The sequence below is a fragment of the Mirounga angustirostris genome, unplaced genomic scaffold (assembly GCF_029215605.1).
Source record: "Mirounga angustirostris isolate CCGP_5_RB_7025 unplaced genomic scaffold, mMirAng1.0.hap1 SCAF_3, whole genome shotgun sequence".
Classification (NCBI taxonomy): Eukaryota; Metazoa; Chordata; class Mammalia; order Carnivora; family Phocidae; genus Mirounga; species Mirounga angustirostris.
This window is the reverse complement of record NW_026991711.1, coordinates 113,521,250-113,545,077: the sequence shown is the minus strand read 5'-3', so window position 1 is coordinate 113,545,077 and position 23,828 is coordinate 113,521,250. Positions and strand designations below refer to the sequence as shown.

At 35.6% G+C, this 23,828-nt stretch overlaps 1 long non-coding RNA gene across 1 annotated transcript in view; it reads left to right on the top strand.

The window, feature by feature from the left end:
* LOC129045632 (uncharacterized) overlaps positions 1 to 23,828 on the top strand; it is a 284,885-nt gene that overhangs the window by 119,052 nt on the left and 142,005 nt on the right. The window lies entirely within an intron of this gene.

The following is a 23,828-nucleotide window of genomic DNA, read 5'->3' as shown; positions in this document are numbered from 1 at the left end:
TGATTTTTATTTCTATTTGTGAAAGACTCCCTTGTTCTGTATGTCCTGTCAGTTGAAGAAGTGCCAGTATTACAGAGAGTATAAATAGTTAAGTTGTATTTCCTTTCCAACAACTCATTTCTCTAAAGTTTTTCACTTAATTGCAAAATGTTGGAATCATTTTAATTTTCAAGTTTTTTATTATCTACATTAAAACATGATAAAATTATAAAATTTTTCCTCTAGGTGTTCTATGTATCTCATTTGACAAGAAATGCCTAATTCTGCGGTTTGGTCTTGACGCTTAAGAGTGTCTGGCTATAGTGATCAAATTAAGTGCTACAAATTAATTTCCCTATCAAGCATAATTGCCAACTAATATAAAAATATTTTCCCAAGGATTTTAAAGATCTGATCCCACTCTTATTTAAAGAAAAAAAAAGTTTGGTTTTCTTCTAGTGGACTAAATTGATGACTTATATCTTACTAAAATAAAGAGAATAGCATATTTTATATCTGTGTTCCAAGGGTCTAAATGTCATCAACTTTTTAGCTAAAGAGGAATGCACTGATTCTTTCTGTGTGTTCATTTCTGTAAGTTATACAGTCCAGTGGAGCACTGATAGAAACCTCCCTAGGATACATGGTATTTGGAGGTTTGCCTTGGTCCATAATCATACTGTACAGAAGCAGCATTTCAGGACTGTTGTCCAAGATGAATGAGACAACTCTGTCCCAGTATTAAAATGGTATCAAAAATATCTAGACCTTACACCACACACAAAAATAGACTCAAAATGGATGAAAGACCTAAATGTGAGACAGGAATCCATCAAAATCCTAGAGGAGAACACAGGCAGCAACCTCTTCCACCTCAGCTGCAGCTACTTCTTCCTAGACACATCGCCAAAGGCAGGGGAAGCAAGGGCAAAAATGAACTATTGCGACTTCATCAAGATAAAAAGCTTTTGCACAGCAAGGGAAACAGTCAACAAAACCAAAAGACAACCGACAGAATGGGAGAAGATATTTGCAAATGACATATCAGATAAAGGACTCATATCCAAAATCTATAAAGGACTTATCACACTCAACACCCAAAGAACAAAGAATCCAAGCAAGAAATGGGCAGAAGACATGAACAGACATTTTTCCAAAGAAGACATCCAGATGGCCAACAGACACATGAAAAAGTGCTCAACATCACTTGACATCAGGGAAATACAAATCAAAACCACAGTGAGATACCACCTCACACCTGTCAAAATGGCTAAAATTAACAAATCAGGAAATGACAGATGTTGGTGAGGATGTGGAGAAAGGGGAACCCTCCTACACTCTTGGTGGGAATACAAGCTGGTACAGCCACTCTAGAAAACAGTATGGAGGTTCCTCAAAAAGTTAAAAATAGAGCTACCCTATGACCTAGCAATTTCACTACTGGGTATTTACCCCAAAGATACAAATGTAGTGATCCAAAGGGGCATGTGCACCCCAATGTTTATAGCAGCAATGTCCACAATATCCAATAGCCAAACTATGGAAAGAGCCTAGATGTCCATTGACAGATGAATGGATAAAAAAGATGTCGTGTGTGTGTGTATATATATGTATACACACACATATACACACACACACAATGGAGTATTATGCAGCCATCAAAAAATGAAATCTTGCCATTTGTAATGAACGACATGGATGGAATTATGCTAAGCGAAATAAGTCAATCAGAGAAAGACAATTATCATGTGATCTCACTGATATGTGGAATTTGAGAAACAAGGCAGAGGATCATAGGGGAAGGGAGGGAAAAATGAAACAAGACGAAACCAGAGAGGGAGACAAACCTTAAGAGATGCTTAGTCTCAGGAAACAAACTGAGGATTGCTGGAGTGGAGGGAGCTGGGAGGGATGGGGTGGTTGGGTGATGGACATTGGGGAGGATATGTGCTTTGGTGAGTGCTTTGAATTGTGTAAGACTGCTGAATCATAGACCTGTACCCCTGAAACAAATAATACATTGTATATTAATAAATGTAAATAAAATAAAATAAAATATTAAAACTAGGGGCTTCTGGGTGGCTCAGTCAGTTAAGCATCTGCCTTTGGCTCAGGTCATGATCCTGGGGTCCTGGGATCGAGCCCTGCATCGGGCTCTCTGCTCAGCAGGGAGTCTGCTTCTCCCTCTCCCTCTGCCTGCCACTCCCACTGCTTGTGCTCTCTCTCTCTGTCAGATAAATAAATATTTAAAAAAATAAAATATCAAAACTAAAAAAAATATCTAGGGAAAAGATCCTTCTTTGCAATCAGCAGTTAAGCTACCACTCTTCTACTGCATAACCTGGTGAAAGGGCTGTCCCTCTCTGTTCCATATTATATACAGTATCGGAGCCCTTCTGTGGCATTCCTTTAGATTAATCCTTTTATCCTGATTTTCAAATGTGGCCTCAGAAGGAGGACTGATGGAGAATACCATGTGATTTATGCTGTGCTCTTCAGTGGCTAGAAAATATTCTAATGACCACACATCAACCTGTAGTGGAGGAATTTAGGAAATTCAAAGATAATCCCACCTCCCCTCTTTTGCTCTCCAAAGCCACAAGGAAATGTTCTGATAGCATTCTAGATATAAGTACTCTTCAAGACTTAGACAAGCTAGGGAAACATAAGTGGCTTTCCAAAGATGATAGGAAATTATAAAGCCAGTAAGAATGGTCTTTTTTTTTTTTTAATGATTTATGCCCACAGCCTCAATTTTATTTTAAACTGTATATATTTTAGTTACTACTAAAAATATTCCATAGAGGGAAAATAAGTCCTCTGGTAGTTAACATACAAAATGAATTATTCTATAAGCATTTGAGAAGTGTTTTTTAAGGATATGGATCTAAGCAAACAGAAGAGTTCCCAATATGAAAATACAGGCTGATTTAACATACTTTTAATCTCAATGACTAGGATATTTGTTGTAAGGAATGGGGCATTGGATTATGAGTGAGTTTGTTATTGGTGAATGTGATTTTGAATGTGGTACTTCTGGATAACTTTTTTGTATAAGCAGATTTTATCTTAATAATAAATATTCTTTTAATTTATACAGTGCATTTGCATGAGAATTGGTCGATTACTAATAATTGTAATTGCATTTGTTGGTAATATGTTTAATGCTAGGTAGCTTATACACCAAAGACACAGGGACAGCCTTGAATGATGCAGTATCTTGAGGGATACCTTTCAAGTCTGAGTCTTAAGGGGAAATCTGAGGAGAAGGAATGTAGTTGCTGGGAAAGCAGGAGGGATCTTTTATCCTGGTATGAATTTTCCTAAAAGAACATATAAAGGCAGGAAGAAGAGGTGGTAATATAAGGAGTACTAATAAAATATTGAAATATGCAATTGCATTGTGACATTTTATTGAGTATTTTGAAGTGGGTAACCAGCAGGCTCTCTGCTGGCCTCCAGTAATACCCACCTCCTGGTATTCACACCCTTGTGTAACCAATCACCTTTCTTCAAATGTGTGCTGGCCCAGTGACTTGCTTCTAATCAGTAGAATGGAGCCAAGGTAGTGGGATCTCACTTCTGTGCTTAGCTTATAAGAGACTAACTTCTAGTTAGATAGCTGTAACCTATACTCAATAGCTTGATAGTTGATCAAGAGATTCTTCCCCTTGCTGGCTTTGATAAAGCAACTTATCCCTGTGGGAAGGTCCACATGGCAAGGAAAAAGGCCCCTGGAACAGAGAAAGTGAGTTCTGCTAGGAACTGAGACACTTGGTCCAAGAGTGCTCGAGGAACTGAAACTCTGCCAACCTCGTGTAAGTGATTTTAGAAGTGAATACTTCTCTAATTGAGCCTTCAAATGAACTCCCAGCTCTGCTTGTTGCTCTGATTATATCCTTGTCAGAGACTCAGAAGCAGAGGATCCAGTTAAGTTGTGCCCAAATTCCTAGCCCACAGAATCTATAAGATGTGTTGTTTTAAGCTGCTGAGTTTGTGGTAATGTATTATAAAGCAATAGATAGCCAATACATACTTCTTAATCATACTTCTGTTGTTAATTTTGTGATTAACTTCGTATGACATGTCTTGACATTAAAATGTATATCGTGTAACATATATTTAGGCAAAGCTCAGTGTATAAGAAAAAGAATTGATATAGAGCAGTAGTTCTCAACATTTAGTATATATCAGAATCACCTGGAGGGCTGGTTAAAACAGCTACCCCCCCTCCCTCCAGGTTTTTGATTCAGCAAGTCTGGTTCTTTACAATTCACATTTCTAAAAAGGTTCTAAGTATTGTAGTTTCCTATTGCTGCTATGACAAATTACCACAAACTTAGTGGCTTAAAACAATACAAAAAGATTACTTTACAATTCTGGAGATCAGAAGTCAGAAATAGATCTGTGTGGATTAAAATCAAAGTGTCCCCTTTCTGGAAGATGTAGGGGAGTATATATTTTCTTGCTTTTCCTAGCTTCTAGAGGCTGCCTGCATTCCTTGGCTTGTGGCCCCTTCATCTTCAAAGTCATCAGTGTAGTATCTTCAAATCTTTCAGACTCTGACCACTGACTCTCCTGCCCCTCCCTCTTTCACTTATAAAGACTCGTGATTACATTGGGCCCCAAATTGGATAATCCAGGATACTCTTCTCATCTCAAGACCTTTAACTTAATTGTATCTGCAAAGACTCTTTTTCCATGTAAGGTTTCAGGGATTAAGATATGGGCATTTTTGTGGGCCCATTATTCTGCCTATCACATAGGTGATGCTGATATGCTGACCCAGGGACTACACTGTGAGCATCAATGATTATAGATAATTGTAAGAACTGAGCTCCTTTTTCTTTGGATTCTCTCTGCCTCCATCATGCCCCCTCTTAGCCTTGCTCTTCCTAAGATTCCACAGCTTTTGTTTTCTCTGTGGACTAGAAACTTCTTGCCTCGGAATCCATGTAAGCCTCCCAGATGCTCACAGGAATCTCACTTGAATGTAGGGAGAAGGTTGCTCCATTGATGACAGTTGAAATACTTATTAATCAGGTAGTTCTTTCTGATATTTAATTTTTATCTGTGTTTTTAATGTCTATGTTTTACCACAGCAAGAGTCTTTCCTTTGGTGATATTGTGTTTTTTGTTTTTTGTTTTTTGTTTCTCTGAGTCAGGCAAATTCTAAATAGATAGCTCTCTTTCCAAAATTAAATAGGAGAGTTCCAAAGATAACACAATATTAATTAGGAATGATAATAAGCTAGAAATATCTCCTATACTTTTTTTTTACATTTTCATCTTTATTTCATAAAATACTTTTATTTTTTCTTCTAATATGTAAGTGTATACACAAGTATGTATTGATTCTGGCATTTAAAAATGCAGTCACTCTGAATAATTAAGATACTTTCTTATTAATAATTCCCTCTAAGAGAAGCATAAGTGTTGTCAATCAATTAAATGACTAAGACTGTGAAAGTTTTAAAAAATGTCATCTGCCCTGTCTGTCACCTTATATAGTGACACAATTTTAGAATTAGATATGTGTGTCTTTGTGTCACAAAACTCTCTTAAAGTACAGGGATATGTCTTTAGATTTAATGTCTCTATATTTTCCCTTCTAGCATGTTCAGGGGTGAGGGTGGTTTTACCTCTTTGAGGGACTATCTTTTCTAATTAACTCACACTGTCATTCAAAATGCCAGGAGATTTACTAGATCTGATTTGGAGTATTAGGGATGTTAAGGGTCAAAAAAAAAACCAACAAAAAAAACACAACTCTAGAATCTTAATACGTGCCACCATTGATTCCTGTTTTAGGATGAGGATGATTATATGCAGGTGGTAGTTAAAGAACTATATTTTGTTGAGTGGGCCTCTTGGTGATCCTCTGCCATCCTGGGTTTCAGAATAGTTGGGATTCCTGTGGATAAAACACTTTATTCATCTCTTCATCCGTGTAATTCTCATATACAAATGCAACAGCAGATGTTACGGACCTCGGTGGTCTTGTTTGTGCCCTTGCATTCACCTTTACAACCAGTGGTAGTGGTTGCTGTCTGGAGCAAATAATAATGTACAGCCATATTTTAATCCCAAATGACATCAGGAATTGGGGTTTTCATAAAGTTGGTGTGTTGATTCTTCGTTAATGTGGCATAAAAATGGAAAGTATAAAGCCTTTTTGCTTTTTTCTAAATGAAAGATAAATTCGATTTTGAAGGGCCTCCTTCACTAAATGTTTTTGCGTGCCCACAGACCAGCTAAAACTGGATAATACCTAAGTATAGAGGGGAAATAAAAGCTAATGGGCACCTGCAGTTATTTACTTCCTCCCGTACAGATAAAGTTCAAAGGTAAGGAAAATCCCAGGCTTTTGTCAATAAAACTATCATGAGGAGGATTTTAAGTTTGCCAAGTCTAAATTAACTATTAAATAAAAAATAATTTCTGATAACTTTCTTTTAAGTGAAGTTTGCATAATAAAACCTAAAGCCCAGTCATTAATAGTACAGTATTTATCAGAGAAGAGAGGATGGGATGCATATGAAATGTTCCTTCTGATATTCTGAACCAAATATTTTTGTTTGATTTGGCTATGCTGCTTATGTGAATTCACTGATTCTCTTGCTATTTTCCAAGTACTATATGTGATTTTAGATTTTTTCAATATTTTATATATTTCATTCATATTAAAGATTCTTATCTTGTGAAGTTGGAGATGTCATGTGAAATAGCTGACATTTTCTATTGGTAGAGCTAATGTTTTCAATAAGTTTATGTAAAAAAAGGCAATTCTTTCATGAAATACCAGAATTATAGATATATTTATATATTGAAACACCAGTGAAAGAGACCAGCTAATGTACATTTATTATCCTCTCTATGTAACATTCAAAGTAGATATTTTCTGAGAATTTTTTAGATTTAAAGATATTTGCTCCTCCTAAATTATTTTAGTCCATCTCCAGGGAGTTCTGTTGCCGACTTATCGGATGTGAGACAATTTACACACTATAAAAATAAGTGAAAGTAATGTGATATGCCAGATTTCTCATGGAGTATGAGTAATCATCCTGTTGGCATGGCAAGGAGATTCATAGAAAAACACTCTTTTGTCATTATTGCTGAAAATTAATTGTGATTGAAAGCCTTTATTTATAAAAGAAGAAATATAGTAGATTTGATTCCTAACTAAAAACAAATGAAAGCTTCTTTTGCCTCTTAGCATACTTCTAATTAAAAGGTATGTTTTCTCCCTCTACCACTCCTCATTTAATAAATATTTATTAATCACTTGCTATGGCTAAGATACTATGGTAGGTAATGAGAGGAATATAAGGAGTAGGAGATACTCAAGAATATGCAGATTGTAACTGATCATTGACCAAAGAGTGATACACACACCATGAGTGCTAAGGAAGTTGGGGGAAAAAGAGATAATTTCCAACTAGGGTGTAAAGGGAAAGCTTAAAGATTCCAGCAAAGGAACCACAAATTGAATGTAATATAATAGGGCAAGCAGAGGCAAATGACAAGAAACTGGCACAGCTGGTCTTTCTCCTACTCCTGATATAGGCATTTAGCCACATTAGGAGGCTAAAAAATATATTGCCAATTGTATTGACACATTTTCTTGCAAAAAGTTGAAATTATCAAGAAGTCCATTTAAAATATGATTTTATATTTAATATTACTAATGATAAATCTTTCCTTATGTATTTTATGCCTTTTTAATATGAAGATATGGACGCCTGAGTGGCTCAGTTGGTTATGCATCTGCCTTCGGCTCAGGTCATGATCCCAGGGTCCTGGGATCGAGTCCTGCATCGGGCTCCCTGCTCTAGTCAGGAGTCTGCTTCTCCTTCTACCCCTCCCCGCTGCTTGTGATCTCTCTCTCTCTCTGTCTTTCAGATAAATAAATAAAATCTTAAAAAAAAATGAAGATATGTCAGTAAAACATTTACACGTTTATTTCATCTTTATCTCAACTTTCAAAAATACATATTTTAGTGTGTGTTTTATAGTATTTATATATAATAAGGTTAAAATGGTGAGCATAAGTACTTTGAAATAAGTAAATATGCATATATTGGGTGTGTGTGCTCAAAAATATTTTACTTGTAGATGGCATGATAAAGTAATTTGTTTTTTTTTTTTTTAAGATTTTATTCACTTATTTTGACATAGAGCATAAGCAGGGGGAGCAGCAGAGGGAGAGGGAGAAGCAGGCTCTCTGCTGAGCAGGGAGCCTGATGTTGGGATCATGACTCGAGCCAAAGGCAGATGCTTAACCAACTGAGACACCCAGGCACCCCTTGGTTGTTTTTCTAAAGCAGACGACATCTTTCCCCATATTAGTCAACTTTCTCTTATCATTCAGCTTATCCAGAAAGCTTTGACTTCTTAATCCCTTTCTAGATTAGAAGTGAACACAACTAATAGTTGTGTGTCACCATTCCCTATGAAATCTGAGGCATTCTTTAAACCATGATCCCTGAAACCCTTCTCCCTGAAACGTTCATGCTTTTGACTGGCACATCTATCTGTATTTTGTGTTTTGTTTATTATTTATTCTTGCTTTTCTATAATCCTGCAAAGATTTGTCCACAGACCTACCAATTCATTCTGTAAAATATTAGAGATGAGGATCCCCAAGTCACTGTAGCTTTGGGGGCAGTTATAGTCAATCATGAGAATTCATAAACACATGTATAGTTTAATACAGATGGAGCTCTATATTGCTTTGTTTCCTGCTTCCTCTTGTACACATATGTGACTTTTGAATAAGAAGGCGTAATTATAGGGGGAGGGGATCTTCATGTCACAGATTTGATGGAAACCACTATGCTACAGTCTCTTAAATGTCATATTTCATTTAACAGATTGAATGATGTGAGCTAAACAGTGAATATCCCTTTTTACAGTGTGAAAGGATGGATTTTAGTGTCCATTTGCTATGCATGTTTATAAGGATATCTGAATGGCATTTCCAAGAGACCGAAGGCAGAAGCTGCACAGCATCACCTGGAACCTTGTTAGAAATGCAAAACCTCAGGCCCTAGACCAGACTTGAATCAGAATCTCAAGACGTAGGGCCCAGAAATCTACATTTAACAAGCTCTCAGATAATTCTTAAGCACACTAAAGTTTAAGAAGCACTTCTAGGAAAAAAAAATGTAGTGATTTAGATTGCCACTTCAGAATAGACATGAAATATTTCAAAATTAGGAAACTATGTCAGAAGGTTCTTATGAGCTGCCATGACCCACTGATGCATTATAAAGCAGGAAATGAGTTAGTCACATAATATTTCATAGCAGGGAAAATTACATTTTGATTTCTCAAATTTGTGGAGAATAAATCCAAATAAAATTCTATTTTATGGAATTGTATTTGATGAGCAAATAAACTATAAAAATGGATAAAGGTAATCCGGGAAGGAGAGCAGATTAATCCATGCACTAATTACCATAATTATGGTGGAATGAGATAGACAGTAACACTTTAAAGCCACTTCTGCTTCTGTTTTTCCCTCAAAGAAGAAAACCACATCTCTTATGAGAAAGGTGAATCTAGATGTGATCTATAGGAGAGACAAGAAGGCCTGAGTAATGAGGCAGAAAAAAAAAAAATCAAGTCAATAGGAATTAAATATTTAAAAAATGATTTTTTTCAGCATTTTCTCTGAAATACAAGCCCAAGCTTGTTTACATGTGAATCATTTTTAGCTTGTTAATTGCTGCTTGCCATTCCTGTGTTCCTGTAACAGTTCAGTGCCTAGATGATGCTCTATTAAAATAAATAAATAAGTAAATAAATAAAATAAACAGCAGTGCTTAACAGCTTACTCACACTGATCCTATTTACCATGTGTCAATTTGTCACCCTTGGTTGAACAAGGAAAATATGCCATATAGAAACTGATAGCCTCTTTGCCTGAATTACGCATGTTTGTGTATAACCATTTATAATTTCAGCAGGGAGTGGCAGAATTTATGCCACTTATTATCCATTGTGTCTAATTCAATCCTAGGAATTTGAGACCTGTTTATAGTTTCATTTAAATGGATGTTGCCCAGTGTAGGAAATAGGGCCAGCTACCCTCCCATAGTACAGCTGTCATAGTGGGCCACGCAGAATGGCTTAATATAAAGGCAGACCTGGTTCTATTGTGTTTGCTTTATTGCACTTCACAGATTCTGTATGTTTTACAAATTGAAGGTTTGTGGCAACCCTGTGTTGAGCAAGTCTGTGGGCATCAGTTTTTCAACAGCATTTGCTCACTTCCGGTCTTTGCATCCCATTTTGGTAATTTTTGAAATATTTCAAGCTTTTCCTTTATTTGTTATGGTCATTTGTGGTCAGTGATTATGACTTCCTGAAGGCTCGGATGATGGTTAACATTTTTTAGCAGTAAAGTATTTTTTTTTAAATAGTTTTTTTTTTTTTAAGATTTTATTTATTTATTTGAGAGAGAGAATGAGATAGAGAGAGAGAGCGAGCATGAGACAGGGGAGGGCCAGAGGGAGAAGCAGACTCCCCGCCGAGCAGGGAGCCCGATGCGGGACTCGATCCTGGGCCTCCAGGATCATGACCTGAGCCGAAGGCAGTCACTTAACCAACTGAGCCACCCAGGCGCCCTAGCAGTAAAGTATTCTTAAATTAGAGTATGTACATTGTTTTTTAGATGTAATGCTATCACACACTTAATAGATTACAGTACAGTATAAACATAGCTTACATATGCACCAGGAACCAAAATAAATTATTTGACTTGCTTTATTGTGATATTTGCTCTATTGCAGTTGTCTGGAATAGAACCTGCAGTATCTCTGAGGTATTCCTGTATTAGGTGGCGATACGGAAACTTTGGTCTTACCCCCAGCTCTACCTTTAACTTCTTGCATAACCTCTCTGAGCTTTATTTTTCTAATATTTAAAACAAGGGGGTTACATTAAATGATTGTAAAAATTATAATGGTTCTATAAAGATGGATAATAATCACTTTTTGATCATGGTTTAGGGAAGGGCTGGACAGGAAGGATCTAATCTGAAACTAAGTTTGAGGGAAATTCATAATCCAAAATTTACCCACCTAGCAAATGAAAATTATCCAGGAATCTAATGTTAAATTTTGCTTATAAAATTTCTTTTTGATAGAAAGTTCTGTGTTATCCTATGATGAGAAATCTTGGAAGCATTGGAAATAATTGGAACACCGTTGAAAGCACAGCTCTCTTTCAGTGCCTTGGGTATCTCTTCAGTTGTATGCTGGCTGATATCTTTCTCAAAGTTGCACTTGAGCTATTTTTGAAGCAATATCAATGGGTATTCCATAATGCAGTAGGAAACTGCCATATATAACTAAATATCTTTTTTTCTGAGTGTATTTGACATAGGATGTTATGTTAGTTTCAGGTATATAACATAGTGATTCCGTAACTCCATATCTCATGCCATGCTCACTGCAAGTGTAGCTACCATCTTTCATTATATTCCCTACTGTGTACCTTTAACTCCCCTGATTTACTCATTCCATAACTGAAAACCTGTATCTCCCACTCCCCTTCACCTATTTTGCCCATCCCCCCCACTCCTCTTCACTCTGGCAACCATCAGTTCTCTGTCTTTATAGATCTGATTCTGCTTTGTGTTTGTTGTTTATTCATTTGTTTTTTAGATTCCACATATAACTGAAATCATATGGTATTTGTCTTTATCTGTCTGACTTATTTCATTTAACATAATACCCTCTAAGCCCATCCATGTTGTCACAAATGGCAAGATCTCATTCTTTTTTATGGCTGAGTGATATTCCATTGTATTTTATATATTTTTTTACATACACACATATACACACACACAGATACATACATACATGCTACAACTTTGTACATTCATCTATCGATGGACACTTAGGCTACTTCCATATCTTGGCTATTGTAAATAATGCTGCAATAAACATAGGGGTGCATATATCTTTTCAAATTAGGGTTTTCAGTTTTGGAGGAAAATATCCAGTAATAGAATTATTGGATCATATAGTTATTTCTCTTTTTAATTTTTAGATGAAGCTTAATGTCTTTTTAGCAGAAAACCAAAATTGTCTCACTTGATTAATGGTCTTCTAATACTTATATTTAAATAGTTATTTCAGTATTTAAATTAAGAAATAGAAAAGGTGTCTATACTCAAGAGTGGACAAGTCCTTTTTAAGGGTCACTTTTCTTATGCCCTTTCTATGTACATGGACAACAAAAATTTTCCTAGAATATCTAGTTGAAAAAGTTGTTTTTTTTTTTTTTTTTAGTAAATCTGTTGTTTTAAATCATGCATTTGGAGATTTATGCCCTAGTCTGAGTCTGAGCAACAGTCTACAGATGAAATTCAATGTGTTTGTTTTATGTTTTTGCTCTTGGGACACATACATCCATGGGGACCTTGAAGATGATTGTAGTCTTTCTTATCCATTTTCTTCTCCAGAATAGGTGAGGTTTATTTTGTTTTCACCTTTCAGCTTTAGAAGCAGGATTAAAAGGTTTACCATGAATTTAAGGGCTTGGGAGTCAGGAGAGCACAGGTGGAAATCCATACATTGTAACTTATTGCAGGAGAGTGATGGACATAATACTTATCATCTTTAATGTCAGTAGAAACTCTTACTAATTGAGTTAATTTGGGCAAGTTGAACAATCTCTATGAGTTTCAGTTTCCTCATCTATAAAATGGGCTTGTTATGATTGTTGGGTTGTTAAGGTTGTTAAATTTATGGCAAGTGATGACTTGGTAAGCAAACCTGCAGGTATTTAGCCATGGCACAGCCAGCATTTTCTTGATAGTGGTATGTAGATGCTTGAACATCCATAGCCCCTCCCCAGCCTATGGTATAAAAGGTCCTGTGGCCTAGTTCCTGAGTTGCTAAACTTCTCACTTTGCACTCGTTATATTCTCTACTGAATTCTGACCTTGCACCTGAGAGAAGAAAGAGTCATTGAGGATAGGGCCACTTACTTTATCCTTTTCTTGTGCATTTCCTTTGCACTAAATGCTAGCTAGTTTGATGGTGGAAGCACTTTAAGCTAAATCTTAACCATCATTTTTCCTGCCTTTTGAACATAGACTAGCACTTTGTTGACTAGCCCGGTCAAATGTGATAAAATATCTTATAAGATGAATTTTTCTGTTCAATTTGAGTTGTATAAGAAATATTGCATGTCTTCTTTTTAACTAAAATCAAATGAAATATGACTCTGTGCTTTCATCATGCTAGGTGTGCAGATAATTCAGTCATTGGGATGGTTGGTTCTCGTCCTCTTCTGAAACAATTTCCAGGATTTTGGGTGGAACACAATACTATGGTAAAGCCTCCTAATTTCCATATACACTGGTCACCACTAATTTTTCCATTTTCTGGACTTGCAGAGTCCCTGAAGTTAAATGATTTTGCTCTTACATCGAGTGCATTTAAGGGACTCTTTGACAGGGCCTAGGAGCAGGGGCCTGCCTCACAGTGTGCAAGACTCACTCATGTTTATTTAAGTCCTGCCTCTCTTCAAGCATATCAAGGGATTGAATTTCAGAGTCATAATTCTCATCTTCCTTCTGCTCCCAGAAAGACTCTTTTCTTTCCTCTGACCCTGAGTACCTCTTCAGGATATCCACCTCTTTTCCGTTTCTTTTTGATATAATTTAGAGTGATCTTTATTCTTTAGACCTTGAAAAGCAAAGTCCTGGAAAAGAATATTGTTTTCAGATACCTCTGTTTTGAGACTTTCCATACAGATTCCTCCTCTGGGCAAAGAAAGGAGGAAGCTTTGGTCACTACTTCACTAGGAAAGGAGAACAGAAAAATATATAAATTAATTTAGAACAAAACACAAATATCTCCGTAAATTTCCCACCATGTATTTTGCAGCATCTGGAAGATATTATAAGCTCATGAAATTTCCTTCTTCCTGTTTCCCTTTTTTCCTTTTCCCCAAAACTGATGTATTGATTAGTTTAAAGAAAAAAGGCCTAATTTTAGCTAATGCTGACTAATTTGAAGTAATAAGGTGATATTAAAATTGCTTCCCTCTCTCTCCATTGTCACTTTCCCACTTGACTTCCAGACCTTTCTACACGTAACGTCCCAGTGTAATGAGAAGGCTGAAGCTGCCTTTTTAGGTGTTTGCTAACAGCTTTTTTTTTTAAAGATTTTATTTATTTATTTATTTATTTATTTATTTATTTATTTATTTGAGAGAGAGAGAATGAGAGACAGAGAGCATGAGAAGGAGGAAGGTCAGAGGGAGAAGCAGACTCCCTGCTGAGCAGGGAGCCCGATGCGGGACTCGATCCCGGGACTCCAGGATCATGACCTGAGCCGAAGGTAGTCGCTTAACCAACTGAGCCACCCAGGCGCCCCTGCTAACAGCTTTTAATCCCCTTGTTAGAGCATCCAGTTTCCCACATCTGGGCAAGCTGGTAAGAAAGCCTGGGTACCTTGTCTCATTTCCTTGCTCTCTCAAACCATTTTGGACCTGCTTGAGAGGTTTGCTTTGCTCTTCCCAGAGTCCTCAATTATGTAAGCACTATACCTTTTTATACATTCTTGGTGTGTGTGTGTCCACACACAATGTGACATCATCAGTTTTGACTTCAGAACCAAATTTTGGGTGAGGGTTTACCTACCTCTGCAGGTAAACATAATACTCAGAGAGAAGATACAACTTAAAAGAGAGAGAGCCAAGTTATTGAATTTAAGTTACAAAATGTTCTTGAAATTTAAAGCTCACAATAGTTATGAATCCAAAACAAGCTTTATTTGCATGTCCAGGGCTGCTTGATTATAAGGTTCCAGTATCTTGGCAAATTTTAGAATTTGTATCTTGACCTCTAGGCTATTAAAGAGTACTAGACAGTATAAAAGTGGGTGTTCTACCCCAACCTGAATTCCAGGTGGTAAACGGAATGAAGATTTTTTAGAAATGTACCACATTTGCTTGGTCCTGGAGGTCATATCCCAGGGGGTTTTGATAGACTTATCCATTGATCTAAAGGTGGGCTTCTGCCTCACTTTCCTAGGTGGAGCCCAAGGAGGCTGCAAACCTCTTAAGAGAAGCCTCATCTAGCATGGCCCTGGGAAAACATGGTGCCTGACCCTGCAACTCTTGTGTATGTAGTATGGAGAAATAGCCAGCCAGGGAAGATAGATGAAAGGTGGGCAGGTAGAAAGTGGAAGGGCTAGAGAGATCTGGGAGGAGGCCAAGGAATATGTAGAGTGGAGCAAACCTCACAATAGAGACCATGTCTGAGGCCTTAGATACCCGAGGGGATGGCAGTGTGTAGTTTTCAAAGACCAGGTACATTCCTACATCCAACTGTATAACCATATCCCCACTTGAGTGTCTAATAGACATGCCAAATTTAACATGTGCTAATTCCTGATCTTTCTCTTCTATTAGTTTACTTTTGCTGCAATAATGCTCCATAATGGCATTAAGCCCTAAATATTAGTGGTTTATAATAATATTTATTTTTCACCCATGGATCTTCAGGTCAGCTTCTGTAGCTCTGCTCCAGGCTATGAGTCAAGTTTAGGTTTGCTTTGCATGTTTTCTCAGTGTAAAAACTAAGCTGAAGAAGAGCGCCTAGGTGGCTTAGCCAGTTAAGCATCGATTTTTGGTCTCAGCTCAGGTCGTGATTTCAGGGTTCTGAGATGGAGCCCTGCATCAAGCCCTGCACTCAATGCGGAGTCAGCTTGTCCCTCTGCTCCACCCCCCACTCGTGTGCTCTCTGTCTCTTTCTGTCTCTAAAATAAATAAAATCTTAAAAAAAAACAACAAAAACTAAGTTGAAGCGACAGCTCCTAATTTGAGCATGCTGTCCTCGTGGGGGAGGGCAAAAGTACAAGCAAGAAAGAAGGAATTTGCAAAGCTTCCATGTGGAACTAACACATGGTGACTTTTGTCCATGTTCCATTGGAGAGAGGAAGAATCATAAGCTCTTAAAAAATTAATCATAAAAAATTAAATGTTTATAGTAGAAAATCTGGCAACTACAGGAAAATCTCACAGAGAGGCCACTGATGATACTTTGATATATGTATTTATAGTAATTGAGATTATACTACTTATGCAGTTTTGCTTTTTTAAACTTTATTGTAAAGTATTGTAAAATGTTATATAAATATTATTTTAAAGACCGAATAGTATTTCATAGTATAAATGAACTATAGTTTTCTTAACTATACACCTACTAAGGGACATTAAAACTACTTCCAATTATTTAATTATATTTTGCTGCAATAAGCATCTTTATGTATCAGACTATAAATCATAAATCTGTAGTACAATTAAACTTAAAGAACCAGTTTCAACAACCAAGACATTTGAAGGTAATTTCGTTAAGTTGAATCATATGATTATTATTGATATTTGATAATATTGACCTTAAATATAGAGATTTCATACCTAAATAAAATAATGAATAAACCTTTCAATAAATCTAAGATAAATAAACTCTACTTCACAATCTTCTTATGTCTTTTTTTTTTTTTTAAAGATTTTATTTATTTATTTGACAGAGACACAGTGAGAGAGGGAACACAGGCAGGGGGAGTGGGAGAGGGAGAAGCAGGCTTCCCGCTGAGCAGGGAGCCGGATGCGGGGCTCAATCCCAGGACCCCGGGATCATGACCTGAGCCGAAGGCAGACGCTTAACGACTGAGCCACCCAGGCGCCCCAGTCTTCTTATGTCTTAATTGATCCTGTCTCTTTAATTAAATCTCTTTCCTTAGGCATAAGTATTATAAGTTGAAATAAATTTCTTATTTCTATTTTGCTTTTCTGTTTTGCTTAAATACTTGTCTTCAACCATAAATTTTTATTAATCAAGTTTTATTATACATAAACATGGTATCACCTACATTATTTTGCCAAGAGTTGGCAGGAGTGAATGATCTTCAGAAATATAACCAATTTGTTACACTAAGGAAGATTGGTACTTAAAATACTGATAAAATTAGGCAATTTTTTGAGTATTTATATGTGGGAACAATTTTTTAAGGATTCCATGACCAAAATAGATAAGGAATGCTAATGTGTCTTTTAACTGTGTTTAACTTCAGTGTCCTAAGTTTACTAAGTTGGTTATCTTTAGTTATCATTGTAGCATACAAAATAAACACATAAACAGATACTTCATTTTATTAATGTAAACATTATTGTCATTTTTATTTCATTCATTTAATATATTACTAATGTAGTAGAAAGATGGAAAACATGCAATTTATAATTTACTCATTATCCAAATGAGCTTTAACTTAAGTTGAGAAAAAAAAACAATTTTACTTATGTATTTACTTCATAAATAGCTATATAATTATTGTCAATTATTAGAATATACCTCTTGACAAAAGTAATTATATATTGATTATTCAGATATTATTATTTATTTATATACCATGCTTTACTTATTCCTTGGAAACAGTTTTACAAGAAGCATATTTGCCCAACACATATTTTACCTTGTGGGTTGTTACTGAGTTTGTCGATAACTGATGAATGTAGCTTACTCTTAAACTAGGAACGATTCTAAGGAAGAAAAAAATCTCAAAGCCTACATTATAAATATCTATAGGCAATAAAAATACCATAAATTCAAAGATACCACTTATATTCACCTCTTTTGTGGCAGCATTTTGGCGGGGCATCTTTAACAAAATTTAAATATATAAGAAGGTTTTGAATTGTTTTATACTAAGACATATAATTTAAAAAGATAGGCTGGCTTATTAGTACCATTACCGATATTTGTATAGTACTCTATAGCTTTTGAGATAGTTCATCATCTGACTTTTCATATGATCCCAGAAATGCAGTGAAGCTTCCTACACATCAGTTTTAGAATAAAGGGACCTCAGATATCCTTTTGTCCAGTAGCCTAATTTCACACCTGAGTAAACTGAGTTTCAGCATATTGACACTATTTGTGCTTATGATTGTGGGAGAATTAAACTTACTGATAAACATTCTCAACTGCTGTCCATAGTTTATCTTAGTACTGGAAGCATGTGGAGGAAAGTGAAAATACTAGTAGGGTTGCAAGATAAAATATAGGACACAAGTTAAATTTGAATTTCAGATAACAATGATTTTTTTGGAGAAATACGTCCCATGTAATATTTGGGATGTAGTTATACTAAAAAATATTATTTGCTTATGTGAAATTCAAAATTAACTGGGTGTCTTGTATTTTTATTTGCTAAATATGGTGACCCTAAGAACTATTCTTCTTGATAGAATGTTGGAAAATAGCCTGTACTTGAAACAATGAAACATTTATGTTCTAAAAGTTCAAAGGTCTGTTGATATCTAGTATCCAACCCATTAGATGAACCAACTTTTAATAATAATAAAAATACATTTGCAGAAGGAATAACCTGTTAATTTTGAGGTAACACCCTTGCTATATAAAGAAATAATAAACACAAGTCAAGATAACACATCCAAACTGGGTACTCAGAAATGGGATCAAAAATAAAGCACAAAAGTGCTAATCTTGCCTATTGGTAGCTCTGATGAAATTGTGTTGGAAAAGTACAATTTATTCTGTGCTTACTATATCCCAGTCACAATATCTCTTTGAGAAAAGCATTTCAGAGATGAGAAGCAGAGGTGTCTAGAAATGAAATAACTTGCCATTTATTCCACTAAGGGGTAGATTTAGGTTTACAAACTGAATCTGTTTGGATTCAAAAGCTTATGGTCTTTCTACTCCATTATACTGTTTGAAGAGAAATGAATGTGAAGAGGTTGCCTTGTCCACATTTATCCACTCATAGCTCCACACCCCCATCCTCTCCTATCATCTTAGCTAACAGAATACTGGTTGTATTCAGTTGCCTGTCCTCAGGCAAGGCCCTTGTCATAAACTCCAGGATGTACGTTCAGATAGCTTAAACCAATTGTAGTCATTTTTCCTTTCCCATAATTGGTGGAGGGAAGTGGTTTGAACATTCAAGTGTGTTTCAGAATCACCTGGAGGGCTTGTTTATGCACACATGGTTGGGTCACACCTCCAGAGTTTCTGATTCAGTAGGTCTTATGTGAGTTTGGAGAACTTAAATATTTCAAACAGTTCCTACTGATGCTGACGATGCTGAGGAGAACTACACTTTGAGAACCACAGTTTTAGGCATACTCTGCAACCTGTTGTGGCCAATGAGATGAGGGAAGGCCTCTGGGAAATGTTTTCTCATTCTTAAAAGATGATGCATTTCTTTATTATTTGAAATAATATGTATCATGTTCTTCTGTTACTTGCAACCAAAGTCATCCTAAGCGGTACAGAAGAATTAGAAGTTATTATCTCTGTTGTTTGTAAATTTGAGTTGCTCATGGTATGAAGTTATAGATTGGCAAATTAATACATAAGTATTAGCTCTTATGTTCATAAACTTTAATTTCTGTATACTTTATTAGAGGTAGTCATTACATTGAAAGACTATCATGAAATTGCCTGTTAAAAGTATTAGAAACAGTCATAATCAATAGAATTTATGACTTTGTCACAACAAAAATTATACTAGTAGGGTATGGAACACATTGGACACATGCACTGAGATGTGTATTTCTAGACCTAGTTTGTTTTGAGTGCTGTTAAAGGGTTTTGGCACTAGATGGCATACATATAACATTTAGTAGCTAAGTATATTGCCAACCATGGGTCTCCAGGCATTCTTTGCAGGCATTTGAAAACGTTAAGCATTCAGTGTAGTTGTTTTGAAATGATTTTAATGAAAATATTCATTATTATTATGTGAGTTGCATAACCCATTCTTAAAATACATTAAATATGGTGATGGCATTTGAGACAAGAATCAATACAAACCTGAACACACAGTGATGCTAGTCACTTTAACTGGATAAAAATGCTTGGCTTCAGATGTTAATGGCTCTGTTCCTCTATTTAGTTTCTGTGTAAGAAGTACTGACAAGTGCTGCTCTCTCTGACTCCAACAACAGTGTCAAGGTTTGCTTTGTAGTTCGCTACACAGCCACAATTTTTTTTTTTTTCAATAACTAGCATTCCATTTTAAAAGAATCTGTTCTCCTCTGCTTACTTGATACAATGGAACTTTTTTTGCCTTTTATCATTCAACATCCAAAACAAACTCTATTCAAACTAAACTCAGTGGCATCCTTTTAGGCTACTTGTCCCATCATTATTTTCTACCCAATTGAATGGCACCTCTGTTACCTTGGTAATCAAAATATAGCTCTCTGCCAACAAATTTCACCTGCCTTGTATTCCTTAGGATGTTTGCATTTTGTAGCTTCTCTATCAGGTTCTCAAACCAAATTTTCATAAACTCAGGGCCTTGTCAGTTGAACTTAAATTATGCATCCCCCATTTTCCAATTTAAAAAGAAAATGGTAAATCTCTTTTGAGTAATTTAAACCACTTTTTATTAAATGATTGTTTTTAATATTATTAAAGTGGCCTTTCATTCTTTTGTAAATATTTAGTGATTACCATGTGTGCCAGCTACTATTATTTAAATATTATTATTTAAACATTATTTAAATATTAAATATTATTTACTATGAAATTATTAAATATCATTGACTATTATTTAAATATACTACTATTTAAATAAACTATTTAAATAATTTTCAACTGTCAACTCATTTAATCTTCATAACAGGCCTATGAAGTAATACTATTATCTCCAGTTTATAAGTGAGGAAAATGAAGAACAGACACATTAAGTAACTTGTCAGAGTTCACACAGATAGTGATAGAAACAAGATTTGAACTCAAACAGATTAGTTTTAAATTTCTGAGCTTTTATCAATCTTATATAAACAGCAACTAGAAGTCCCTAAGTCAGTGTTGTTAAGAAAACAATTTACTGATATATCTAGATAACAGTCTTTTAAGTAATGTTAACCACAAAAGCCAATGTTAGATCATCTGAATCAATTCTGCTCCTGGAAAAGTGTTGAATCTTACATTTTTTAAATAGGAAAACTATTCTCAGCCCATCACAAAACTTTAAGCAACTTCCCAAATGTCACTAAGATACACTAAAACTCATATATAATATCTGCCAAGAATTTTTCCAGAATATATAAAGTATGAAAAACAACAGTTACCTAATTATGTGTCATTTAACAAACTCATAAGTGGGCCTGTGTGCAGTTTGCAATAGTACTGTACAATATTAGATATGAAATGTTTTTCTTCTACATGGAAATGAGTAAAGTATGATATAAAATGCATATGTTAAAGCTATATGATGAATGCAGATAACTCTTAGCAAAATAAATAAGCAGTAATGCAATTAGGATTAGTTACTTCCTGGTTGAAGAATTGCCTGAGTGACATATGGTACAAGGAAAAAAGGCATCCTTATTCTAAGATGATACTACATCCTAATACACAGTGTATTTAGACACACAAGCACAGGATGTGATACTATCAGAAAAATGGCTAAGATATGACTATTGGCCATTAAGCATTCTCTCCCCTCGTCTGTGTGTGACTTAAATGTTTCTCTGGTGCATCCATGCACATTCACTGTAATGTCTTTTCAATTATGATAATAAATTTTCAGGATTACTTTTTTTTTCAATTCATCAGAATGAGTATTTGCTTGATGGAATTTCAGATAGTTTTAGATGCTTGTATTAACTTCAACCTATTGGAATATGGGTTATAAGTAACTCCTTTGACTTGAAAACTAAGTGACTGAATCCTGACATAAAAATATTTATGAATAGAACAAGCTGTTGGTACGTGGATTTTTGATGTGATTTCTATACATTTTAGAATGAAGGATGCCAACTCCTGCCTTGTATTTAAAAGACAAATACCTTTGATCAAAGTTAATTTGTGAATTTGGAGATAATGCATTCTGCCAGTCATTGGATTGATGTTAAATCAAGTGGAAAAATAGGCAGTCTGTGGTTATTTGAACTGATTGCATCAAAAGTCCAGTTTATTTTTATTTTTATTTATTTATTTATTTATTTTTTATTGGTGGTGAGTAATACCTCTCCAACAGTTTGGCTTAGTTTCAATTTGTAGATAGTTTCTGTAAATGCAATGGAAGTACAATATAACAGAATGTCCTTCATTTAAAGGAGCGCTGGGTGTTACACAACTAAGGAATCATTGAACACCACACCAAAATCTAATGATAGATACTATATGTTGGCTAATTGAACTGAAATTAAAAAATAAAATAAAATAAAAAGGAGCACTGTCCTGGCCTACCTCTGGGTTGATTTCCAGGAGGGATGGATTTTGCTGATTCCCCCAGGCTGCCTCAGTTGAACTCCCTTTTGAGTACCCACAGTTTTCCTCAGGAGACAGTCTGTTATTTGGCAGTCCTAGGAATGGGCTGTGGCTTTACTAATATTAACTTAGGCTCTTTAATGTTATTCTTAAAATGTAGGCATTATGGCGGGTTTTGGAGACTAACAAGTATTGAGTAAATATATTACAAAAATTGTCTAATTTAAATTTGGTAATTCTAAGAAGTAGATATTTTATCTAGATTTTATGAATGATGAAACTGGGAGTCAAAAAGTTTTAAATCCAAGGTCACATGACCAATAAGCCTATGAATCAGATTGATTCCATAACTGGCTCCAAAATATGTAAAAGTCTTTTAGCAGGTTCCAAGTTGTTTTTCAAATCCTGCAGGTAGGTTGGGAAGACCTCTAGAATCTTCATGTAAGAAAATCCAGTGAGTTCCTCTAGGTCAATCATATGTCTTAGAGAAGGAACAATGATAGCTTTAGAGGATATGTCCTAATCCACTCTTACTACATAGGTGCCACCATATTAAAATAAACAAGGAATAAAATTAAAGCCTTTAAATAGCAAAGATGGTGGCAAAGGAGGAAAACATGGGAGAGAGTTTATATAATACATACATGAAAGGTGAGAATGGATATTTATGAAATGATAGAATGACCTTGCTTTTCAAGTTCTTAGGTCTTTTATTAGTATCAGTTTTGCTGTCCTGCCTCTGTTGACCCTCTCCTAAGATTCTAGCAACACAAGATATACACCATGGCAGGCTGATCATGTGTATTCTGTTGTTCTGCTAAAGGCTTGGATTTAAATGTGATTAAGATAGTAGGAAGGGAGGGAAATCGGAGGGGGAGACAAACCATGAGAGACTGTGGACTCTGAGAAACAAACTGAGAGTTCTCGAGGGGAGGGGGTGGAGGGATGGGTTAGCCTGGTGATGGGTATTAAAGAGGGCACATTCTGCATGGAGCACTGGGTGTTATACGCAAACAATGACTCATGGAACACTACATCAAAAACTAATGATGTAATGTATGGTGATTAACAGATACATAATAAAAAAAATTCAAAAAAATTAAATGTGATTTTAAATCTTACCTGGAAGAGATCCAATACAGCCCTTTCATATTCCATATGAAGACTAAAGTTCAGACCAATGGTATGACCTAGTCCTGACCATGCGTATACCTAGTTCCAGGGCAGGACCAGACTTCCAGCCTCCAAACACTCAATCCAGTCTTTCTTTCCAAGGAGGAGGGGCTTTTTACTTCACTGAAGATTCACCAGGCCACTGTTCTTCAAAGGGTTTGTGGAAACCTTTCACACTAGAATCTGTAAGCTTGCTTATCAAACTGCCTTTCCAAAACTGAGGCTTGATCCTTAATCCAAGAAAATCCCTTTTTTGCTGCTGTGTGAAATACTACATATATGACCGCCTTATCTGGGAACTATTTCGGGTGTTTTTTGTCTTTTAAAAGATCATTGTACATTTAATTTATCTTGTAGGCTGCCTTAGAACTCTTTCAAGGCATCTCCTTAGGTT